Here is a 26,605-nt window from a genome sequence, read left to right as displayed (position 1 = left end):
AGTGTGCTTCTATTGGAGAAGCAGGGAAACAAAGAGCCGACGCGGTCTGTGGAAGTGTTGCCTTGACGTGCAGACCACTTCGACCCAGAGTAGCCAGGGGTGGGGAAGGGTCCCACCCTGTGCTTTCAGAGCATGGCAAGAAATCCTAATTAAAAAATGAATAATGTATCCCCGAGAAAACAGGTAACAGTGCAACTGTCTACATTTAGATGAGGGCAATTTGATTCCCATTTAAATTCTCGGCATAGGCAGCTGGAGGCTTGCAGGTTTAGCTGAATTCCCCAAATAGTGCTTGTTTTAGAAATAAGTGTATACTTTAATTTTCTTCCTGGGATAGGCTTTTATTGTATCATCATTGTTTTTGTAATGCTCTACATTTTTTATTATGCATTTTCGGTGCAGTTTGGAAGCATTAAAGTATGGGAAGACTCGAGGTGCAGAGAGGAGGGAACTAGAACTTATTACTTTAGCTTTGGAAGCAGGGACTTCCTGCGAGCTTGTTTTTCGAAAAGAAAAGGTCACTGAAGAATACATTATCTCTTATTTTAATTTATTGATATATGTTCTGGGGTCAGATATTGTCAGTTTTTCTTTTAATTTTGGTGAACAAAAGACTTCCAAAGGACAAGCTTTCTGAATGAAATATTAGGCTATGTAAATCAAACCTTTAACTGTCTTTTTTATTTGGCTTGGGGGGGCCTTATCTGGCCACACCCGGGGTCCACTCCTGGCTCTTTGCTCCCATGTCACTTCAGGCAGTGCTGAGGGGACCCTGGGGTGCCAGGAATCAAACCCAGACCTTTTGTGTACCAAACCTGCTCTCCAAGCCGTGAGGCTGTCTAGACAGGGTAAACTGTGAGAATAGTTACATTACAATGGTATAAAAATGCAGAAAGAAGATTGTGGAGATCTCTGGAGAACTAAGATCTGTCTTAACTTTTGATACAGCTTTTTATAAAAGAGACCAGCTTGCATTGTGCCTGTTCCTTTGAATGATGAATAATAAGAGAGTCACATTTTGCTATCCTGCTTTCTTCTGGGAAAAGAAAAATGATAAAGCCGTCATATTTGGGAGGCCAGTGATGTGGCTCAGCCGACTGAAGTGCTATCCCAGCACAGCCCCCAACCCCCTAAAAAGAAACAAGGATCCTATCACCAGAACATCGTATTCGGGCCCATTATGTTTACTACCAGCACTGTGCTAAGCGTTAGCATGTCTTATTGCAATGCGCCCGCACTGGAGTCAGGATGATCGCCACTGTTTGACACGTGGGCGGAGGAGAGAAGGTAGAGGTGGGCAGCTGGCAGGTGCCAGGGTGGAAATGTGAACACAGGGCCTCTCTGTTCCTCCTCCTGCTGGCCCCGGTTGGGGTGCCTCTTGGTCTCTCTTGGTCTCCCCACCCACCTTCTGACCCCCATCTCACATGATCCCAGCCGGAAGTGCCCACTTTCAATCTGTCCGCTGGCAGACATTCCTCTTCTGAAAGGGATGTGGTGGAGCTTGAAGGGAAAGAGCAGAGAAAGGAGAAAACCAAGTTTATGCAAACTGCGCAGTTGCCCAGGAGACCCAGAAGAACTATATGCAACAGCCAAGGAAAAAGAGAACATTTGCAGCCCAGTTTAGAGCTTCCAGACAGCCTCGGGAGGCAAGACAAGGGCAATGGAGACCAGTCTGGGTTCCCCAGGGGCAAGGCTGAAGGTGGAGTGGGGGGTGGGGGAGGGGCAATCCCCAGACTCAGGATTTGGAAAGAGCTTCTGATATTTACAGAAAATGGGGATTCAGAAAGACTTGCAAGCCAGAAACTCAGCTTTGGTTGTTATTTCTGTATTGTCTTTTGGGTTTTAGCCTACGGCTGGCTCCGTGCTGAGGGTTGCTCCAGGCATTGCCGTGCTGGAGATCAAACCTGGGCCTCCTACCCGGAAAGCCTGTGCTGCAGCCCTGTCGGTCATCTCCCCAGAACAGCTCCTCTGCCCTTCCATTCATCTTACTTCTCCGTTATCTACACAGCTGAGGCGAGCCAGCCAGCCTGGCTGCCAGGCCAGAAACCACTGAGCCCCAGTTGATGAAGGCTTACCCCCACACTTCAAAGGCCATTGGTTGTGTTAGTTGGTGGTTTTCAGGGTGTTTTTTTGGGGGGGCACCAACTCACTGTTCAGGATTGATCCCTAGTGGTCCCCGGGCACCGTGCGGTACCGGGGAGCAAATGCGGGGCCCCTATAGGCAAAGTATGTGCTCAGCCCACTGAGCTAGTTCCCCAGTCCTTTTTTTGTAACTTCTTGGTTTTATTTTATTTTCAGATTTTACTTAGGTGATGAGCTACCAACATTGAAATAATGTATACAATGATCCCGGGTTATAGACTTTGCATCTTCATATGTGAAAATTAGCTATATTAGGTGCAAGAAAAAGAGCTAGGGGAGAAAAATGGGAAATATATCTATTGATATGACTTTGAGGGGAATTTTTTTCTCATTCTCTTTTTTTAAAAAATTAATTTATTTATTTGGGCTGGAGTGATAGTACAGCAGGTAGGGCGTTTGCCTTGCATGTGGCCGACCTGGGTGCAAGTCCTTCCCCCTCTTGGAGAGCCCGGCAAGCTACCGACAGTATCCCGCCCGCAAGGCAGAGTCTGGCAAACTACCCATGGTGTATTCGATATGCCAAACACAGTAACAACAAATCTCACAATGAAGACGTTACTGGTGCCCGCTCAAGCAAATTGATGAGCAATGGGATTACAGTGATACAATGATTTATTTATTTATTTATTTTAAATGAATCATCGTGGGGTACAGTTACATACAGACTTACAAATTTTCATGCTTACAGTTCAGAGTTCCCCAGTCCTTGAAGGTCATTTGAAACACATCATTGATGATATATTTAATCAAAGGTCAAACTTGTATTGGAACCCAAGGGGAATATGTGTTTGGTGAGAAGAAGAAAGGCGAGAAGAGCACTGAGGGCCGCTATCAGGTGAGGGTGAGCGCTGAGGGGATTGATCATTCAATTTGGCGTGGACATGGCAGTGATGCTCAGAGACGTTTCCTGGTGGTGCTGGGACTAGGGCAAGACCTGCATGCAGAACATGTACTCTAGCCCAGCGGATGTCAGTCCTGGCCCAGGGGACTACACACCCAGATTGTTTTTCTTAGCTGGATTTTCAGGTTCTATAGTGTGAGGCATGATGTTCCCCTGAATAGGGAACAGACTTTAAAAAAAAAAACACTTTTCTCAGAGAAAGTATTATTTTTTAATTATAGGAGGGATGTTCTTTGTGTGCCTGAGAAATCACTTAGTGCCCGGGGAACAGGGTTACTGTGTTCTCTAGGTGGGTGCAAAAGGGCCATTGCTGGCCATCTGTGCTGCCAAGCGCAACACAGAGCATTTCAGTTTCCCACCCCCTTCTCTGCTTCACTCCGCCCCGGCTCCAGGAGCAGCAGCTCTGCCTTGGAAGGTGGCCGCAATGCCCACAGCCTCGGGGGCGCCCTTTGTGTGGCATCAACAATGGCTGCATGGGGCTGGCGCCTTCTGAACACATCAGGGTGCTGCCTCTGCACCCACACATCGCACACAGCCCTGAGAACCCATGTTTCTTTGTCCGTCGGGAAGGTTCTAGTTGACACCGCTCGACAGCAAGTGCAATAATCAACTTGGAGAGTGAGGGATGAACGAGTGTGAGTGTGACTCAGTCTAGGGGCTCTGGGGTCCATCTACCATGTAGTGTAAGGACTGGCCACAGACAGCATTGAGGGGGACACACCATATTCCAGTGCAGGGATGCCTATTTTCTCCCCCCACCCCAGCAAGGCCTCATGGGAATTCCTTAGCCTTGGAATGTAGGCATTGTGCACACTTCACGTGCAGGAGGCCCAGCGTCCAGCCCTGGCACTGCATGGTCCCCTGGACATACAACCAAAGTGTCTCCTGAGCACTGTGGATAAGGTAGCCCAACAAAACAAACCAGAAATTCTCTGGGACCCAGCGAATGGCTTCGTGAAGCTGCAATTTCAATACCTGGGGCCACCCACGTGAACTGAGCCTGGTTGCATGTTACAGTAGAGTGTGGGAGCACTGCAACTGAAAAGGTTGGTGCATCACAGCTAAATAAGCACGGGATCCCGTCAAGGCAGCAACAGCAATGGGAAGGGGTGGGAAGGGGAAGGAAGGAGAATAAAGGGAAGGGGAGAGAGGAAGCCTTTCACTACTAAGTACTCATATCATTAGAGAAAGTTCTGACTTTGATACGTTCAATTGGCTAAGTACCAAGGACATGGAAATGCACAGAGGGCTCCACTTCCTGATCACCCCCCACCCCGTACCCTCAACACAGGTCCACACACACACACACACACACACACACACACACACACACACACACGCAAACTGTGTTCTGCTCACAGCATCTTTCTCAGAAGGGAAAACAGAGCCCCAGGCTTCCAGGTTGTCCACCAATTTCCACACTCTAGCCCCTCCACAGAACCGCCAATAGCCAAGGTCACTTAACCATGGGGACGGCTCTGAGAAGTCCTCCTCAGATGATTTTGTTGTGCCAACATGATAGAGTGGCATTACTCTCCCAAAACAGTGCTTCTCCATTTGCTGGCATAACAATTGAGGAGGGCTGCCTGGAAGAGGAGCTACCCCCGCTATGACTTGCCATTGCTCTTACAGTCCAGAGCAATAGGAATGTCGGGGTCACCACTGCTTCTGCGTTCCATCCTGGGTCCAGACATCCGCCTACAGCATGTAATTCCAATAGAGAAGAGAATGGGGCTTGCTTTGCCAAAGTCAGCTGCCAGACAGGCCCTAAAATCCCGGGCCTTCTGGCTGATGAAAGCCACGGCCTCTATACAGAAACAGAGGAGCAGCCCGGGCAAGGGCGGAAGTGGACAATGCCCACGGGCGGTGCCCATGTGTGCCAACCCATGAGGACAATACCTACCTGCCCCTGGGATGCTTCAAATATACTGATACTGTAGGTTGCAGCCATGGCACTGCAGACAGGGCACTTGTTCTTGCACATGGCTGACCCTTGATCCCTGGCATCCATATGGTCCCCATGAGTCCCACCAGTAATGATCCCTGCATGCAGAGCCGGAAGTAAGTCCTGAGCACCAAATCAATACTATTGCACTTGGGCCTCTCCCAGAGGTAGATTCTAATGATCTGGCCTTTGGGTTTTTTTGGGAAAGATTTCCAGGTGATGCTAGTGTGTGACATCTGTCAAAGCTACTTCTGCAGCCCCTGAGCTCCTTTCTCCAGACCAACCTGTCAGCCACTCCTCATCTGTCTGATGATAGATGATGATGAAGGTGCATGAAATCATTTCTGATACTTTCCCTCCCCCTAGATACGAATATATAGAGTCATCAGTTCTGTCTGATGTCTCCTTGCTTTCATTCCCACGTGTGTGCCATTGTATCTTCTCTGTAAACTTTAGGTTGAATTCCATCTCACTTTTTCTTTTATATGCTGAGGGAAGAATCAGAGAGAAGGATGATGGCTTTTTTCGCTTTTTGGGTCACACCCAGCGATGCACAGGGGTTATTTCTGGCTCTGCACTCAGGAATAACTCCTGGCGGTGCTCAGGGATGCTGAGAATCGAACCTGGGTTGGCCGCATGCAAGGCAAAAGCCCTACCGGCTGTGCTGTCATTCCAGCCCTGATGGGTTTTTTTTAATCGCTGCAGAGACCATACCCAGCAGTGCTCAGGGAGTGCCTGAGAAATCCCAGGAGTGCTCCCTGATCTGGGTCAGGGAGAGAGCTCCATAGGCTGACACATGCTTGGCATGCAGGAGGCCCTGTTTGACCCCTGATACTTTCTGGTCCCCTGAACACCGCCAGGAGCAATCCCTGTACACTTCCAGATGTGACTCAAAAACCCAAACGCCAATCAAAACCCCAAAAGCTAGGGGCTTTCAGGTCATACCAGGGCCACAGCCAATGATGGAACACAGGGCGACGCAAACACAAGCCTAGTTAGTGTCCTACCATTGGGCCACACCCCTCATCCCCACACTGAACATTCACAGACAATGTTTTTTGACATGCGCTCTGTATTGGACACTTAAAAGAAAAGCCCTCCCCGCTTGGAGAATCAGATCTTGATTTTCAACATCTGGGCAAACATCAACCTGCTCAGGAGAGGATTTGCCATGATTTTGGCCACTAGATGGCAGGAATTTGTAAAATTCAAAGGAACATAAAGTCCCAACCCTTAATAAATCAGAATGTGCTTACTCCAAAACAAATGTCCCTGCGCAGAGGCTGGGAAGAGCTGGGGCAGATGCTGAAAAAATTGTCCGAAGTGCGCTTTGCTCTTCTGGCTATCAGTGGACAGTCAACCTGACATGGGCGTGTCCTCCTGCGGGAACCTCCTTGGGATCAGCAAATTAAGTACATGGCATACCCTGGTCCCTGGTCAGAATATGCTAGAATGGGGTTCTCCCCTTTTTTTCTAGTCTGGAGCTTTCTTGAAGCAATGGTGCAACTAGTAGATCGAGGAAGAGTGTGTGGAACCTGCCAGGGACTCAGCATGACTCGTGTGGCCCAATGAGCAGAGGAAACCATAGGCCTACGACACCAGAGACCATCAGCTGTTCTGGTCTGGGGGCCATATTGTCTTAGTTGGGATTTGGACATGCAGCCATCAACCGCTCTGTGAAAGGAAAGCACTTGTGGCCAACCAGGTGACTTGGACTTTTTCCACTTCCGGTTTTCCACCTCAGGTCAGGTAGGCAGTCCCCCTCCCAGCCCCCTAGCTGGCAGCACATCAGGTTCTAGGCTGGAACTGCTCTTCCAGAGCCACTGATTCAGTGAGGTGGGACAAACGACTCTTATATGCACTACGCCGACTCCATCTCTCTTTCTAGTGGAGAAAAGGTAGAGGCGCTAACATTGAAATGTTGTTCTAGAAGAATTGGGGGCCATAACCTCATCTTTTGCAGCAGCTGTGGTGAAGACCACCAAAATCCACTTAGTTCTTCCCAGATCACGGAACCCCCACCCCAGCACTGAAAAGATGCCGAGGGATGAGGAAAAACATACCAGTCTCTGTGAGTTGATACTATTCTATAATACTGTTTCATGACTTCATCGAGTATTTCCTGAGTTTTTAGAACCTTTCTGGGCTGAGTGCTCAGCAGTGGGGCTTGAACAGAGCGGCTACTCAATCCCACCTTCTCCTGCCTGTCTGCCTTGCTTCTGGGTCACTGCAATGTTGGCGGCACATGCTCCAAGGCAAATGGTGGAGATGGCAGAGCTGCCACTGGCCCGAGGCCCACAATGACTGCACACACCCAAGCCTCCATCTTCCTTCGCCCCACCAACCTTGCACACCCTAGAGCCCCTATCTTTCCAGCCTTTTGCCTACCTCACAACCTAGCTTCTCTCTGAGACATGCCACGTGGGTGTAGACTGTGATAGTTTGGCTTCTACCGAGCATGGAGAGGATTCTCACTGCAACTCTCGATTGTCAGGCACCTTTTCTGGGGGAAAAAATCCTAGATAAGTTGGCAGAGATACTTGCGTTGAGAAAATGACGGAAAACAAGCTGAAGGGACCACAACAGCAACTGGACATCGCTCAAGGCCACATTGACTGCACTCAGAGCAGTTCCTGAAAAGCAGAGGAATTTCAGCTATGTGCGCCTGCCTGCCGAGCCCCAGCCTCTGATGGAGAAGGCTGAGGGAGACCTCTCCATGAACCCTAGTCATGTGCTCCTTTTAATTCATGAATAGATTACTGGAAAACCTTTCTATGACTCCCGGAGATGGAAAGTCGACTTTATACAACAGCAGAGGAGAGGGGAGGCGGGCATGCAGCTGAGAGGTGAGTCAGGGGCCTGGAGAACTCTCCAGAAGTCTCACTACCCCGACCGGAAGCAGCTCTTTCACCCTGAGCTTTTGCACTTGTTAAACATGCTTTTGCTGTCATCTCTTTTGGTGCCAATAGTTTTTGAGTGTCAAGAAAAAATGCTTTACTTCTGAGCCACCTCTCGAGCCCCACCCCTAGGATTGCCACTTTATGGTTTAGAAATGACTGATAGATTTTCGGTGCTGATGTTGATTGTTTTCCCCCTTTTTCTCAGTGATATAGGAATGGGACTTCCAATAAGTGAATTCCACCGTGGGAGTGAGAAAGTCACTGGAGACAACATGTAAACCAGTGGTGCCACCATGCTAATAAAGCTTCACTAACAAGATTAATACAGGTAGCTGGCTCCTAGGTCACAATGGCTGACTCCTGGCTTAAACAGTCACTTTGTTCCTACTAGATCAGACCAGAATTCTGCTTAATAGTTTCCTGCACTGCACAGGAAACGGCTCCATCCACCTCCTGCAGCTTTGGTCTTTTCTTCACTGGATACAACCTCTTGCAACGTTTTTCTTTTTTTAAACTTACTTAAACTCATTTCACAATAATTACACCCACCACAGTTTCTGCCCAGAATGCTGGCACTGGTTCTGAGTAACTCACACTTAACTGTGCCAGAGGATCGTTGCTGTTATGCTCTTTGAAATATATTAAGCACATTGGATTTGGGGGAGTGATCGGGGGTGGTTTGGATCATATCCAGTGGTGCTCCTGGCTCTGTGCTCAGGAGTCACTGCTGGCAGGGTTCAGGGGACCATATGTGGTGCTGGGGATGGGACTGGGGTCTGTCACACAAAAGATACTTACCTCAGTCCTAACCCTCTTGCCCCAAATGCATTCTTTGTGTTTCTTTTAAGCCCTGTCTTCCCCTGACTAATGTTATGTTTATTATCGGTTCTGGAATTTTCCTGTAACCCTGTCTTTTTTTTCTTTAAAACCCACTCCCTCACTGTAGAAAACCTGTCTACCTGTCTAGTAGTAGCTTCCTGAGGTATGTATGCAGCATAGAACATATACATATATGTATATATAACACTTCTGAAAAACATGAAAAAGCCTTTAGCATACATTCTTACTGAACTTTGAACTTGGCAGAGGGCAGCATTCTGAATTGGAAATTATTTTCTCTCAACATTTTAAAGGTCTAATTCTTTAGACATCCAGCTTTGCTTGTTTCTGTGGGAAGCTGAAACTATTTCAATCCTTCATCTTTTGTATGAGGTTCTTTCTTCCTGCTTTCCCTCTCTGGAAGTTTCTAGAACCTTCTTTCTCATCTTAACATGGGTCTGAGTATGATTCTCTTTTCCAACATTGTACTGCTCCCTCTTTGAATTCTTTTGTTCATGTTTTTCAATTCCGGAAATTTCCTGAATGACTTTAATTTTTTTTTATTGAATCACAGTGAAATACACAGTTACAAAGCTGTTCATGATTGGGTTTCGGTCATACAGCGTTTCAACACCTGTTCCTTCGCCAGTGTGCATTTCCCATCACTAATGTTCCCTGTTTTCCGCCAGCTTGCCCCACTGCCTGCCTCTATGACAGGCACTTTTCTTCTCTCACTCACTCACTCTCTCTCTCTCTCTCTCTCTCTCTCTCTCTCTCTCTCCTTTTGGGCCTTGTGGTTTGCAGTACAGATACTCAAAGGTTATCAAGTACACCCCTTTCTGAATTACTTCTATGATGATTTTCTTCCCTCCGTTTTCTGTAACTTTTCTCATTTTATTCTTGGACTTCCTGCAGAGATATTTTTTCTTCTTTGGGTCACACCCAGTGATGCTCATGGGTTACTCCTGGCTCTGCACTGAGGAATCATTCTAGGCGGTGCTTGCAGGACCATATGGGATGTTGGGGATCGAACCCAGGTCAGTGGCATGCAATACAAATGCCCTCCCCACTGTACTATTGCTCTGGCACCCTACTGCAGAAATTTTTACAAGTATCTTTGCTAGTTTCCATTTATTGTTCTTTTTATCCTACTTGGGGATTTCCTCAATAGTTTCTTCTACCAAGTTTTTCATTCGGTGTGCATACTAGGTTAAATCATATATTACTAATGCTTGATCACTTTTGTTCTTAAATGGCAATTTTATATGCTGTAGACTGACATTTTTAATTTCTAAAAGCATGCTCCTTTATCTGATTATTCCTTTTCATGTTCTTAGTGTCCAATTCTCATTTCATGGGTGAAATCTTATCTCTGAGGATGTATTAATGGTAGGTTTGGGGTTTGTTTTCAACTTCCTGAGTGGTCTTTTTTTCCAGTCTTGTTTTTTCTGCCAAATTGTTTTATACTCTAATTTTCACATTAGAAAATTTCCTTACATGATATCAAACCGTAAAAGCCAACATTTTATAGCACTTACTCTGTCTGGCAGAAACTCTTTTAAGTGTTCCACAGATAACAGACCACTTAATCTTTCCAACAATTGTAAGAGGGATGAGAACTAAGACACTGGTCTAAGCGGGCTGAAGTGATACCTGGGTCAGCTGCTTACCTTGCACGTGGCTGACCCAGGTTGGATTCCTGACACCCCTGTCTGGTTCCCCCAGCATCTCAGGAGTGAATTCTGAAAGCAGAGTCAGGAGTAACCCCTGAGCACATCCAGGGGTTGGCCAAAAAAACCACCACCACCATCACCACCACCACCAATAAAAAGCCACAACAGTGTCTAAGGTCTCTGCTATACTTAAGAAAAGTGAAAATGAGCCCAGAGAGATAGCACAGCGGGTAGGGCACTTGCCTTGTTATAGCCAACCGACATTCATTCCCTGGCACCTCATACGGTGCCCCGAGTCTGGCAGGAGCGATCCATAAGCACAGGGCCAGGTGTAAGTCATGAGCACTGCCGGGTGTGACCAAAAAATAAAAACAAACAAAAAAGCAGTACAAGCTCTGGGCCTTCAAGCCTGGGTGTCAGTGTCGGTGTTCGAGTTGCCAGTGGCAGGCAGGACACTAGAGTCACAGTGGAGGTGAGGAGGGGGCCTGGGGGTGCACCAGGTCCTTTAAAATCTCACCCACGTGAGGTTAGCCAGGTAGCGGAAATAGCTAAGTGGCTGGAATTAGAGCATTTAAAATGGGGAACACAGGTCAAGTAGCCTTTTGCCCCCTGCCTCATTTTTGGTTTTTGGGCCACACCTGGCTGTCATCAGAGCTTACTCCTGTCGGGGCAGAGGGGATCAGCTCAGGGTAGGCCAGTGCAAGGCAGGCTCTTGTCCCCCTGTACTGTCTCACTGGCCCCGGGTCAGGCAACTTTTTAAATTCCTCTGTGTCAGGGCAGATGGTAGGAAAAGCAGCAGCTCTCACCCTTGTGGATAAGAACAGAGGAAAGACAAAGGGACAAAGGGCTGCTGGGCCACCAGCCCTGAGAGGAGGCTTTCAGCTCCAGAGACAGAGCACAAGGGTCTGTGATCAATCAGTCATCCACTGGGGGTGGGGAGAGGCATCCCATACGGTCCCCCGAGCACTGCCAAGAGTGATTCCTGAGCATAGAGACAGGAGTAGCCTCTGAATATCGCCAGTTGTGCCACCTCCTCCCCCCCAAAAGATGAAAGAACACTGAATATCAGAAGCATTGGGACTTGGGGGTTGTAATTTTACACACAAGATCCAAGGACCCACATGAGCGTTAGACCAGTTTCTCAGTAACGGTGACACCCAAAGGGATAATCCTGATGTCTGTAATCTGAGAACAGGGTCCCTCACAAGGCACCTGGGGTTAAGTTTTGGGTCTTGAGAAGGGGAGAGAGTCCTACTGTCTCTGGGTGGTAATCGGCAGGGGCTTTGTGGGTTAAAGGAAGAGAGGAGAGTGTGTGGATGTGATGTAAGAGGCAGAAGCAGATGCAGGGCCAAAAAAAGTGGCCCAAATGCCAGAGTCTGAAGTCTTTCCTCCAGGAGGCCGGCCCCCCTGCTGACATCTTTGATTTGCTCCTGCTGAGATCCACTCTGAGCGGGCCACCTGCAATACTGTAAGCCAAGAGCCTCATTTGAAATCACCAAGATGGAGGTCATTGACTTCTGTTTGTATTGGAAAAATGAAGACAGCATCCCTCTGCAGCATACCAAATGCCACTTCCTTTGGGCTGGTGGAATTTTCCAGGGAAGAATTCTTTGCTCCCCTGCAGTGGGTATGGGTGCCAGTATGTATGGACCTGACATTAGTCTCCTGTCCTCCTTACAAGGTTCCTTCCCTCTTCCATCCCTGCAGGGCAAACCAAGAGGGAAGGAGAAAGAAAGGGAGTTTCCTACTCCGCATCTGAGAGGCTCTGGAGGTCAACCGTCCGACTGATTCTGCAATTCTTAGTTTCATGTTATATTCATCTGCTAGTGCGGCCTTGAAAACGTATCACAGCCCTTAGTGGTACATGCTGCAGAAATGTATTACGTATTTCAGCAGGACCAAGAGAAATGAGAAACGCTGGATTTTCCAAAACTTATATTGTCTTCTGAAAAGATATTAAAATCCCTCACAGCATTCCATTGTTTTAAAGCATTTTCTTGTAAGTAGCCCTGTAGCACTGTCATCTTGCTGTTCATTGATTTGCTCAAGCGAGCACCATTAACGTCTCCATTGCGAGACTGGTTGTTATTGTTTTTGGCATATAGAATACACCATGGGGAGCATGCCAGGCTCTGCCATGCAGGCGGGATACTCTCGTAGCTTGCCGGGCTCTCCGAGAGAGACAGAGGAATCAAACCCGGGTTTGCCATGTGCAAGGCAAACACCCTACCCGCTGTGCTATATCACTCCAGTCCAGTCTTGTAAGCATACAGAAAAATTGATTACAGAAACAAATCTCTGTGTGTGCAGTTTGTTGAGATCTATGGAGTCAATAACAAAGGAAATTAGTGGTGAATATCTGGAGTACCTGTGGCCAAAAAAAGTGCTATGATGTTTTAACTTCCATTTCAAATATCCAATTCAGCAGCTCACAGAAGCTCATTCATATTTAATTCATTCTCACAAGTCCTTCTAGATGATGTTCCTCATAAAACGGGAATATTCTTAGAGGCTACGCTGGGATAGGATTTAAGAAAAAATAGGTGTAACAAATGATTTTTAGCCCCAATATTTTCTCTACCATGCTCTTTGACATTGTCAGGGCCTTCGAAAAAAATTTTTTCTAAACAGATTTCAAATTATTTTGTTTTATTTTGGGGCCACTACCCGGTGGTGCTCAGGGCTTACTCCTGGATTTGTGCTCAGAAATTACTCCTGGCGGTGCTCAGAGGACCACCTGGGATGCTGGAGATTGAATCCGGGTTGGCCACGTGTAAGAGAAATGCTTTATCCTGCTGTACTATCGCTCTGGCCCCGTGATTTCAAATTCCTGCCTGAGAAAAATGAAGGCTCCTCTTCTAAGAGGCCCCATTACTTCTCACACTTTTCATCAAGTGAATTGGTATTCTGTGGAGCTATAAATAAAGCCCGAGTCTTTTTTTAGATGCAATTGAATTCTTCCACTCCTCTTTCAGACTGTTGTCTCCAGCACGCAGCATACTTTAGAAGACCTTCTTGAAAGAGTGAGTCCCCAAGTGTGGGCACCACTAGCTGCCCTTGGGCGGACACTAGAAATGCAGATGGAGCCAGAATCTTAACATGGGACCCAGTAATCGCCTTGCAGATTCAAGTTTAAGAAATACTGTCTGGGGGCTGGAGCCATAGGACAGCGGGTAGGGCGTTTGCCTTGCACACAAACGACCCGGGTTCGATTCCCAGCATCTCGTATGGTCCTCTGAGCACTGCCAGGAGTCATTCCTGAGTGCATGAGCCAGGAAGAACCTCTGTGCATCACTGGGTGTGACCCAGAAAGCAAAAAAAAAAAAAAAAAGAAATACCGTCGGAGAGGGCTCAGAATAAATGGACTGCTATTTTAGCATCTGGCAGTGTCGGAATACGAAAGACACTCAGTACATTTTCCATAGAAACAACCTAAGACAGTATTGGAAGAGACAGCAGCAATGTCAGGGCCTATCTCTAATCTTTATCAAGGATCAATGGATTCTTCCATCATGCAGGCAGCCAATGACGCTTGCGTAACTCTAGTTAAAAGCATTGGGTCAACTTTAAGACTTACTGTCCTGTATTCAGTACCCTGTTGTGAAAAATGAGTTTATGAGAGGAGAGCGTTCATCTCCAGAAGGAATGAAAAAAAAAGATATTACCCAATATTTGCCTTTTTTGCTGCCACCCCCCCCTCCCCAACAGGAGTGCTCCCCACCACCCCCTCCTGGTCCTCTTCCCTTGGCTCTCTTTATTCTCTAAATAAAGAAACATTTTTGCCTCTGGCATGATCCTTCGAATAGCCTAAAGGTCTATGGAAATAGGTAGGGGGGTAGCTGTGAGATAAAACCAGCCAGCCTGAGGCTGGGCCCAGGTAGCAGAGGCTAAGCTGGACACCTGACCTTGGTCTGAGGGCTAGCTCTTGGAAAATACAATACTGAAAATACAATGCAGGGCATTATTTTCAGGTCCCCCTGGCCGTGACTACAGAACATTCCATGAGAGGAGCTATGTGCTGGAGACAATAGCCAGCAGGAACTGGATGACTCTCTGAGCTCTTCTCAGACTGGCTGGGTGTCTTGGGGGACTGTGCAATTCAGAAAAATTGTCCCTTTAGTTCGGATAAGCCTGGACTCCTGGGTGAAGATCTGGATCCTTCAAATCTGTCGCTCTATTGAACAATCCCTTGGCCCGTGATTGTCCCAGCAATGTTATCTGGGTCCTGCTGTGGCAGCTGAGGAGTAAGTTATACTCTGTGGGGTGACAAGGGTGGGGAGAAGGTTGGGTCACACCCAGTGGTGTTCGTGGGCTACTCCTGGCTCTGGTGGTTTGTCACACAACAGCAGAAACCCCAACAGGAACTAAACATTCCTGTCACACGGCCCCTGTAATCTCACGTTCTTCTGGTTGGTCCAGCTTTGTGTGTGTTCCTCTGGACTCCCCTACACGGCTCCATTTCTTCTTTTGTCATTCTGCACCCAGTCCTTCAATGGCATAAATTCCATCCCCATCTACATCCAAACTCAGGGCCAGTCCTGGGGTTAGCACTGCCCAGAGCAGGCATCGAGGCCTCTGATGGCATCCCGGCTCTCAAGGGGTGTGGATTCTTGGCCCCACACTAAGTAATGGCTTAAATGATGCCAAAGTAATGGCTTGGGTGTGGAGACTACTTGTTTCTGGCTAATGAGCTGAAACGGAAAGCTTGCTGGCAAATGTCCCTTCCTATATGAAGAAATGATAAAATGTGAAAGCCTTCACAGGAAGAGATTATTGGCTGTCACCTGTCCCACTTCCTCCGGCTCGAAGCACGCATGTTATAGTCTACAATTGGCAAAAAGTCACCATGCCGAGGAATCATGAGATGGAAAGTGCTTTTTTTCTCATGGCTTTACCACCTTCCTTCCTAATCTAACGCCTCCTGCTGTTTCCCTGTGTGATTTTTGTTAGAGGAGAAAAACACCCCAGGGATACCTCAGTGCTCATCTCCATCCTTCTTCACCTCCTTTTTGGTATGAGTGTGAGGCTGCAGACTGAATCCTGGGTTCACATATTTTTTGAGATTGGTTAAGATTGGATCACTTCCGGCAGTGCTCCGGGGCTGTTTCTGGCACTGTGGTCAGCGATGATCACTCCTGGTGATGCTCAAGGGACAGAAACGTGGAGGCAACGGTGCAGGAATAGCAGCTGAGACTGGCCTTTGTGAAATTTGAAATTTGGAGCCCAGGAGCCATATTGGCCTAACTAGAAGCAGCTCTGCCAGAGGAGCCAGAACGGATGTGGCTTTGGATGGTTCCATCTTGGATCAGCCGAAATTGGCTACAGGGTTCCAAGAGAGTTGGTCAAACAAGATTCTAGGATATTCTGCCTGGGAATCCCCCACGTCCCAAGTTGGGGTGTGTTATTTTTGCAAAGTAAAGAATACCTTTACTTTGCAGGTCGCCTTTCTCTCTGTCTCTCTCATATGTTCTAAATAAATGTTTAACACACACACACACACACACACACACACACACACACACACACCCCACGCCTCACCCCAGAGTTTTTGGTGTATCCGTGAGCATCTTGAGGCTAGCATTTGAATAGGTAACTGAGTAAAGCAGACACGCTTCTGAATGTGGGGGGCTCAGCCAATGAGTTGAAGGATTGGATGGAACAGAAGGGAATCCTCCCCCAAGCAAGAGACAATGCTCCCTCCTAATGATCTTTGTGTCAGACATTTCCTGTCGGCTGATTTCGAATGGGAGGTTGGCTCTTCCTGGCTCTACAGTCGAACTGGAACCTGGCTTTGCAGATTTGGGAGTTGCTTTCCCCTAGAATTCCATAATCACAAGAACCGATTCTTTATAATAAATCCCTTTCTTTTTCTGTACACTTCCCATTCATTCCTTTTTTTTTTTTTTGAGAACCCCAACACACTCCCTGTCCCGGAGTACCTGGTGCTGTGGTTCTTGGCATAACAGCGCCACCTCTTGACATCTTGATGCACTGCAGGAAAGTACATGCGCCTTTTATTTCCTTAGGACAGCACTGTTCCTTTAGGAAGAGATGTTGGAGCATCACCAGAATAATCACGTGCATTTACTTGTGATTTTTTTTGCATGTACTTCTCTATTAATAAGCCCAGTATATTCCCACATATACTTGTAAGTGAAAGAAGTGGGTCACTTCATGAATTTAGCAAATGTACTAACAGTATGACACAGAGGATGCGATGTAAACCAGTTGTCTTCTCCTACAGTGAATTATTTTCTATGACTCTTGCAGAGTCCTGAGAGAGTCCTGGCTAAAGGGTCGCTACATGTCCCCAGGCTCAGTTTGCATACCAGGGGCCTCTAGCCGGGAAACTCAGGGTCCCGCTGAGATCCGCACCTACTCCCTTCCTAGTCACTGATTAGAGAGATGAAGCTGTGACACCAGTGGATGAGATGCCTGGACTCTGTTTTTCATTGCTGCTGTTTTCTAGAATTCTGCAGATGGTTATGATGTCACATCTGAGGCTGCTTTCTGTTACCTTTCAGTATTGGTGAGAATGCAACAGGAATGAAGAACGTATTTTTTTCAAGGCGGTTATCAATAAACCAGAAACAAATGCTGCTCTGTTCACCAAAGGTGTTTAAGAAGGAACTATTTTATTGCAGTATATATTTCTTTAATTGACTTTTCCTTGCCTTTCCCACACTGGGATTAGTGCTTAAAAGATTTTGTGTTTTACTGAGATTGGTTTTTATTTTTTACTATCCTAGCTGGACTGGAGTGATAGCACAGCAGGTAGGGCATTTCCTTGCACAAGGCCAACCCGGGTTTGATTCCTCCGTCCCTCTCAGAGAGCTCCGCAAGCTACTCAGAGTATCCCACCTGCATGGCAGAGACTGGAAAGCTACTGTGACATATTAGATATGCCAAAAACAGTAACAACAAGTCATAATGGAGACGTTACTGGTGCCCACCTGAGTAAATCGATGAACAACGGGACGATGGGACGGCAGTGTTACAGTGCTACAGTGCTACTATCCTAGCTAATCAGGGATGGACATGAATTAAATTTCACTTTCACTCTTGATCATGGTGGTGGTGGTGGTGGTGGTGGTGGTGTGTGTGTGTGCATGTTTGTGTGTGTGTATATATTCTAACCTGGACTCTGTAGGGGCTGACACAAGAAAGCAAGCCACATTTAAATTTATGATTTCTATCAGAGCTGCCACTAAGTTGTATATTTCTTATGACAATTCCTAGGAGACAATGATAAAATGCCTTGGCCAAAAGAGACCCCAAAAAAGGCATTTTACCTACCCAGGACATAAAGCATCTCCAGGAAGGGATGCCTCTTTCAAATTTGCACAAAGGTGCCACTCGCCCTGATGACAACCTTTGCGGTGAGCGGGTTCACTGGTGGTTGTGCCACAGCTAATTCTGCAATCGACCCCCAGACCTTGCCTCTGGATATCCTCAAACATAACATTCCCTCGAAGGAATAAAGTGTGTCTTTACAATCCCCTCATTTACCTGACCGCCATGTTTGGAGGCTATTCCCTGGAGCTGGCGCACTGTTCTCAAGGGTGGGCTGTGTACTGACCCCAGGAGAGTTGCGTCTCTTCCCACAAGGCTCTGCAGCAAAGCCACACAGAGGCACCAATTGGCTCTTTTCTCTTCACTCATCCAATTTCACGGCAATAAAGCGCCAAGATCCAGAGCCAATGTACCAAGTGCAGTTGTTCACTCTCAAATAATGCAATCATGGGCCATATTTTATTTGGTTTTGATTTTGGACCATGCCCGGTTGTAAAAAACTAAGGCACACTGAGGGGCGTGTGCACTCGCGGGCTCTCCGGGTGGCTCTGTCTCACCGCCCGAGTTCGGTGCTCTGGAACAGCTGTGTATGGGCTGTCGGTCAAGGGCAGGCGATGGAAGGAAGAACGAGGACCAAGCTGGTTGCTGATTGGTCAGCAACCTTTATTCAATCTTCCATCTTTCTCATCTCCCACACTCCCAGCTCGGTCTTCTCTCTGGATCAACTGCCGCCACTCTGGCTTCTCTGGTCTCTCCTCCTACTTGTCTCTCCCACCTTGCCCTCTAGGCTACACCCAGCCAGGTAGCAAAATCAACAAAAGAAAGCCCTTCCTGAGGGCCGGGCATTACAAAGCCCTTCCTGACTCTTAAGGTGTTTTTCTCCTTTCCTCAGTCCAAACACTTATTCACATCTTAATACTAGTTATTTTTGTATGGACATAGCAAGAGATACATTGAGGCTTGCAAGGCAGCTCTCCTGGCAACATCTTGCCACAGGCTCAGACCACAGCACTCAAGCCAGATGAATCACCCCTAACCCTAGCAGGGTTCAAATCTAGTTATTACTGTTTGGATCATGACAACATTTGTCCATGATCAAGCTCTTAACTTATAGTTAAGCATTAGGCACTTTGGCCAGGCCCATCTTGATGCCAGGGTAGCATACAACTCACCACTTGCCCTGGGTCCGTCTCGTCCCTCGTCGGGACCCTGCTTTTGGGGGTGCTAGGAAGTAAGGTCGAGAGAACAGATGCCCAGGAGGAAACTATCATGTAGAGTCAAATGACTCCCAGGTTACAAAAGCTATAGCATTTGCTAAGTCTCCCTGTGTCCATACAAAAAGGACATTGCTCTGAATAAACTATGCAAAGGACTCAAGGATAAGAGAAAAACAATACTTACAAGTCAACAGAACACTAAGAAAGAAGCTACAAATAAACACAGAGGAATGGGAGCACTGTAAAGGGAGTAACCCAATAAACCTAAACTACCTGAGGATATGTTATCCTACACCCGGTAGTACTTGGGGGCTACTCATGGATTAGTGCTCAGGGAGTGCTTGTGGAGATGCTTGGGAGACAATGTAGTATCAGGAATTGAACCAGGATCTGTGGCATGCAAGACAAGTGTCATACCCACCGGCAATTGGGCCCGTGATCTCTATTTTAAAACAAAGGAAATCTAGGCTTAGAGTGGTTCTCTCTCTTCTAAAATTGATATCACTGGGATATTACACAGACAGTCTCTCTGGTTCCTCAGAGCATAATTCCAAGGTTCGTTGACCTTTGACATGGAAGAACTCTCTCTACCGCCATCATCAACTGGGGCATTTGTGTACTCCTGAGAGTTGATTATGGAGTACAGCTTGTTTTACCCTTTAACTCCTATTTACATATAACTTATAAAAGCAATTGAGGGTTGAGGAAAAACAACAGGATCCTAAATTTAAAAATGTAATGTTGTGGTAAAAATTAATTCGTAAATTTTCTATTAAATTCCTGTGACATATAGATAACTCCAAGTCTGGGGTGCATGTTTTGTATGCAGGAGGCCTAGATCCAGTTCTTGGCATCACATGGTCCTCCAAGCACCCAGGAGAGCACTGCACTTTGAGTACTGAGCTTTGATTGCCAAAGACCAGAAGTGACCCAAAAGGCACAAAAAGTGAACAGCAAAATAAATAGCAGTGACATTTAACATGCCTACTTAATGTAAGGTAAAATTTGATCAGCATAAACTTGGTGCTAAAATTTATGAGTTTTATAGACATCTCTATATGAAAATAATTTATAAATTCAATTCCATTCTTCACAAAATCCCTGAGTGTTTGTGAGAAGAGTCAAGGATTCTAGCCAATGAATCACAAGCATACAATTTAAGTGGCGATGCTAATTAAAAAAAAAAACTCCTGAAATAAAAATTTTGGACCAGAAGTCCTTACAAGAAAATTTACCACATCTTTCAAAAAGAACTTAAGCCTATGCTCCTCAGATTCTAAAAGAATAGCCAAGAAGGCACACTTTAAATATATTCTAGGAGGCCAACATTTCCATTACCAAAACCAGACACAGGACTTGGAAAATAAGAAAAAAAACAGACCAATATCTGATGAACATAGATGCAAAATTCTCAACAAAACTCTAGCAAATTGAATTCAGCAATTTGTTGAAAGGATCACACACTGTGCCCAAATGAGGCTTACTCCAGGGATGCAATGATGTGTCCACAGATGCACATAAAACGATGTAATACACTATAGCAATAGCAGGACAGAATAAAACCCCACATAATATCAATAAATGCTGAAAAAGCGCTTGACAAATTCAGCAATCATTCATTATAAAAACTTCTCAATAAAATGGGGATATAGGGGCTGAAGTGATAGCACAGCGGGTAGGACGTTTGCCTTGTACGCGGCCGACCCGGGTTCGATTCCCAGCATCCCATATGGGTCCCCTGAGCACCGCCAGGGGTGATTCCTGAGTGCAGAGCCAGGAGTAACCTCTGTGCATTGCCGGGTGTGACCCAAAAAGAAAAGAAAAAAAATAAATAAAATGGGGATATGAACTATCTCAGCACGATAAAATCATAGTGGGGGTTTGGAGTACCGTACAGTGGGTAGGGCATGTGCCTTGCACACAGCTGACCTGAGTTCATTCCCTAGAACCCTGTATTGTCCCCCAAATGCTACCCAGGGTAATCCCTGAATGCAGAGCAAGAAGCCTGTAGTTAAACCTGCTGCACAGCCAGGTATAGACCAAAAAAAACAGCAAAAATTTCTTACTCAGTAGCAAAAAATGAGAGCTTTTTCTTTAAACTTAGAAACAAATCCAGGCTGTTCACTCTCACTACTTTCATATGAGAAGTGTTCGTTACAGAAATTCACAACAAGAAATAAAAGGACTCCAAATCGGAATAGAAGTGAAACCATCATTATTTAAAAATGGTATTAATATATGGAAACCCTAAAGATTCCTTTAAAAAGTTGTTTAGAAATAATAAGTATGGCAAAGTGGATGGTTACAAAATCATCATACAAAAACCTGTTTTATTTCTATATGCAAATAACAAAGGAGAGGAAGCTAAGAACATTATCTTATTCACAACCGCATCTAAAATAATCATGTATGAGTTGTGTGCACAAGAAACCATTATTAATAGCTTTGCAAAGCAAAGAATATCAACCAATAAAAAGTTTTAAAAACACAAAAGTATCACATACTCAGGAATAAGTTTAACACGAGTTGAAATATATATACACACACGTATATATATGTACTACAAGATACTGTTAAAATACATAGATATTAAGAGATAAAAAGACATTTCATGTGATTGGATGAGGAGAATTAATAGGGCCAAAATGTCCATTTGATCAAAAACTAAATAATTTAATGCAATGCTAGTAAATTTCCTATGATATTTTAAATGAAATAGAATAAAACTGCTAAGGCTCATATGTAAACACAAATGATTTTAAACAACTATAATAAACCCGAGAAAGGGGGGGGGAAATGGAGATATTGTTGCCTGATTTCAAACTACACTACAAAGTGACAATAATTAAAACTGACCAGAATACAAAGGCAATCTACAGACTGGGAAAGGATATTCACCCAATACCCATCCTATAAAGGGTTGATATCAAGGGTATATAAAGCACTGGTTGAACTCTACAAGAAGAAAACATCCAACCCCATCAAAAAATGGGGCGAAGAAATGAACAGAAACTTTACCAAGGAAGAAATACGAATGGCCAAAAGGCACATGAAAAAGTGCTCTGCATCACTAATCATCAGAGAGATGCAGATCAAAACAACCATGAGATACCACCTCACACCACAGAGACTGGCACACATCCAAAAGAACAAAAGCAACCGCTGTTGGAGAGGATGTGGGGAGAAAGGGACCCTTCTACACTGCTGGTGGGAATGCCGGCTAGTTCAGCCCTTTTGGAAAACAGTATGGACGACTCTCAGAAAACTAGAGGTTGAGCTCCCATTGGACCCAGCAATACCACTGCTGGGAATATATCCCAGAGAGGCAAAAAAGTACAATCGAAACAACATCTGCACATGTATGTTCATCGCAGCACTGTTTACAATAGCCAGAATCTGGAAAAAACCCGAATGCCCCAAAACGGATGACTGGTTGAGGAAACTTTGGTACATCTATACAATGGAATACTATGCAGCTGTTAGAAAAAAGGAAGTCAAGAATTTTGTAGTTAAGTGGATGGGCATGAAAAGTTTCATGCTGAGTGAAATGAGTCAGAAAGAGAGAGACAGACATAGAAAGACTGCACTCATCTATGGTATATAGAATATCAGAGTGAGAGACTAATACCCAAGAACTGTAGAAATAAGTACCAGGAGGTTGACCCCATGGCTTCGCGGCTGGCCTCACCTTCCGGGTAAAGAGCAACTCAGAGAAGCGATCACCAACTACATTGTAGTTGAAGGCCATGTGGGGGAAGGGAGTTGCGGGCTGAATGAGGGCTAGAGACTGAGCACAGCGGCCACTCAACACCTTTATTGCAAACCACAACAGCTAATTAGAGAGAGAGAACAGAAGGGAATGCCCTGCCACAGTGGCAGGGTGGGGTGGGGGGGAGATGGGATTGGGGAGGGTGGGAGGGACGCCGGGTTTACGGGTGGTGGAGAATGGGCACTGGTGAAGGGATGGGTTCCCGAACTTTGTATGAGGGAAGTATAAGCACAAAAGTGTATAAATCTGTAACTGTACCCTCACGGTGATTCTCTAATTAAAAATAAATAAATTATAAAAAAAAACAAAAACAAAAACAAAAAAAACAAAGTGACAATAATTAAAACTGACCAGAATACAAAGGCAATCTACAGACTGGGAAAGGATATTCACCCAATACCCATCCTATAAAGGGTTGATATCAAGGGTATATAAAGCACTGGTTGAACTCTACAAGAAGAAAACATCCAACCCCATCAGAAAAGGGGGCGAAGAAATGAACAGAAATTTTTCCAAAGAAGAGGTGCAAATGGCCAAAAAGCACATGAAAAAAATGCTCTGCATCACTAATCATCAGGGAGATGCAGATCAAAACAACTATGAGATACCACCTCACACCACAGAGAATGGCACACATCCAAAAGAACAAAAGCAACCACTGTTGGAGGGGATGTGGGGAGAAAGGGACCCTTCTACACTGTTGGTGGGAATGCCGACTTGTTCAGTCCTTCTGGAAAACAATATGGACGCTTCTCAAAAAATTAGAAATTGAGCTCTCATTCGACCCAGCAATACCACTTCTGGGAATATATCCCAGAGAAGCAAAAAAGGATAGTTGAAATGACATTTGCACTTATATGTTCATCGCAGCACTGTTTACAATAGCCAGAACCTGGAAAATACCTGAGTGTCCGAGAATAGATGACTGGTTAAAGAAACTTTGGTACATCTATACAATGGAATACTATGCAGCTGTTAGAAAAGATGAAGTCATGAATTTTGCATATAAGTGGATCAACATGGAAAGTATCATGCTAAGTGAAATGAGTCAGAAAGAGAGAGACAGACATAGAAAGATTGCGCTCATCTGTGGAATATAAAATAACAGAGTAGGAGACTAACACCCAAGTAGAAATAAGTACCAGGAGGTTGGCTCCATGGCTTGGAAGCTGGCTTCACATGCTGGGGGTAAAGGAAGTTCAGATAGAGAAGGGAACATCAAGTAAGCTCTGGTTGGAGGATCCGCTCGGGAGGGGAGATGCGTGCTGAAAGTAGACTATAGATTGAACACGATGGCCACTCAATACCCCTATTGCGGACCACAACACCCAAAAGGAGAGAGAGAGAACAAAGGGGAATGCCCTGCCACAGAGGCGGGGCGGGGGGAGGGGGGATGGGATTGGGAGGTGGGAGGGATACTGGGTTCATTGGTGGTGGAGAATGGACACTGGTAGAGGGAGGGGTGCTCAAACATTGTATGAGGGAAACACAAGTATGAAAATGTGTAAATCTGTTACTGTACCCTCATGGTGATTCACTAATTAATAAATAAAAAAAACTTTAAAAAAACTGTATGGTATTGGGATTTAAAAAGACACATTGGTGCAGTGGAACTGAACTCAGAAATAAATTTATAAATTTACTGATATTTTACTTATGACATACTACTTAAGACCATGAATATGTCAATTCATTGGCCAATACCACAGATCCTGAAGTTTCTGGGCCTTCCAGCCATGTGACACCTCCAAATCCCTCAATTCTTTCAGCACGGATCTCCCCTCCTGAGCAGGACCTCCAAGCACCCTTTACTTGGTGGTATAGACTGAATATGATGGCCACTTAATACCTATATTGCAAACCACAACACCCTAAAGGAAAGAGAGAGTAAAAGGGAATGTGCCTTCCACAGAGATGGGTGGGGGGGAATGGTGGCTCGTGGGAGGGATACTGGTATCATTGGTGGTGAAGAATGGGCACTGGTGGAGGGATGGGTATTTGATCATTGTATGACTGAAATGTAAGTACGAAAGTTTGTAAGTCTATAACTGTACCTCATGGTGATTCATTAAAAAAATAAAAAATAATAATAAATAAAAGAAGTTGCCTAAGATTCAGAAAAACCAAATACCTCAATGCTGACCTCCCTACAGGAGCACACCAAATTAGATAGGTAAGTAACATAGAAGTCAACTAAACAAACAAAAACAATAGCAAAAAACAGCTAAGTAAATCCTTAGATACAGACTTAACAACTCTGTAGTGAAATATAAAAATTTTCACATAAAATGATTTTTAAACATATAGATTTTAATATTGGAGCTTTGGTATATAATAAATTTCAATGCTGGAATTGTATCAACAGTTGTGGCCTTTGTCTACATTAATAATAATAATCCCCTTGATGCTTCACTGCCTCATCGTGGCAGGGGGTGGCGAAGGTGCCAACTGGAGAAGAGTGAGCCAACAGGTGCTTCCCAAAGATGCAGACAAGTGCATGTTTGTCAGTGTGCAAATTGTTACTACATGCCAGTCAGCCAAAAGCTTGCATTCAGTAGACTGGGAGCATCTGTAAGGGCGATTAGAGACTGCCCTAAAAGCCTCTGTCCCTCTCAAAGAGCCCAGCAAGCTACTGAGAGTATTCCACCTGCACGGCAGAGCCTGGCAAGCTACCCAGGGCATATTCAATATGCCAAAAACAGTAACAATCATGAGCCTCATTCCTCTGATCCTGAAAGAGCCCCCAACACGGCAGCGTTGTGAAGGACGGGCAAGGAGAGGCTGATAAAATCTCAGGGCCAAACAAGGCTACCAAAATGAAGAACTAAAATGTCTGTACTTTCAATGCACATATGCTGGCATCAGAAGCATCCATCGAGGACCTGATGGTGCAAGCACAGAAGATCAAGTACAACATCATTGGACTTTCCGAGACGAGAAGGCATCAATCACATCACGCAGTTTTTGACACTGGAGAAGAACTGTTCCTAGGAACATGCTACAGTAGAGGCATCGGTGGTGTTGGTGTCCTCATCAACACAAACTTGGCCATGAGCATTGATTCGTTCGAATGCCTAACAACCTGAATCGGATGCTTAAATTTGAATAGATGTGGCTCATTGTGGGCAATTTCTATCTTCATCCTCTACGCACCAAGATCCAATTACGACGAAGAAGAAATTGAGAAGTTCTACATGTAGCTGGAGGAGTTCTATAAAGAAGACCACACCTTCTACAAGGTCATTGTCAGTGATTTTAATGCCAAGATAGGACTGAGAAGGTTGCCTGAAGAACTCCGTATCGGGACCCACGGCCTAGAATGGAACGTACAGCATGAGAGACTGTCTGAGTTCATCATGTCAACCAAGATCATCCATGGCAACTCGCAGTTCCAGAAGGCCTAATATAAATGTTGGACATGGGAATCTCCTGGTGGACAGTTCCACAATGAAATTGACCACATCATATTCAATCAATAGTTTTGCCTGACCGATGTTGCTGTTGTCCCAAAATTCCAAACGGGATCAGACCACCAACTCCCTCATGTGAAATTCTACTTCACAGAGCAGGGAGAAAGGGCTGCAAAGTTTAAGGAAAGAACTCCCAGAATGACCACCAACTGGGAGCTCTTTGGCACTATTGTGGCAATATGGGAAGATGCCATTGTTGACAACATCGATGAGGAATTTGATCGACTGGTTCAGCATCTCCATGACTGAGTGAGGAATGCTGAGAGTGAGAAAGCCACAAAAAGACACCTGTCTTTGGAAACTCTCGAGCTCATTTGCCAACGTGGTTTGTCGTGATCCTCAGGCAATCACAAGCCAACGTCTGAGCTCACAAAGCTGTGGAGAGAAGCAATAAAGGAAGACCTCAAAGAGAGAAGAGCAGCAGTGATGGCTGATGCGGCAGAAGCTGGGTAAGGTATTCGCAACACCTGTCTGTC

At 45.5% G+C, this 26,605-nt stretch overlaps 1 protein-coding gene across 2 annotated transcripts in view; it reads left to right on the top strand.

Annotated features, from left to right (window-relative positions):
• Window positions 1-12,370, top strand: part of LOC129400021 (splicing factor U2AF 35 kDa subunit-like protein) — a 30,323-nt gene extending 17,953 nt beyond the window's left edge. For both annotated transcript variants that reach the window (XR_008627369.1, XR_008627370.1), the window contains exon 5: window positions 12,088-12,370. The gene's annotated coding sequence lies outside the window, so the exon portion shown is untranslated. The remainder of the gene's footprint in view (window positions 1-12,087) is intronic.
• The last annotated feature ends 14,235 nt before the right edge of the window (window positions 12,371-26,605 follow it).

Source organism: Sorex araneus, chromosome X (genome assembly GCF_027595985.1).
Source record: "Sorex araneus isolate mSorAra2 chromosome X, mSorAra2.pri, whole genome shotgun sequence".
In the NCBI taxonomy this organism is placed as follows: Eukaryota; Metazoa; Chordata; class Mammalia; order Eulipotyphla; family Soricidae; genus Sorex; species Sorex araneus.
This window is presented reverse-complemented; position numbering and strand designations above follow the sequence as displayed.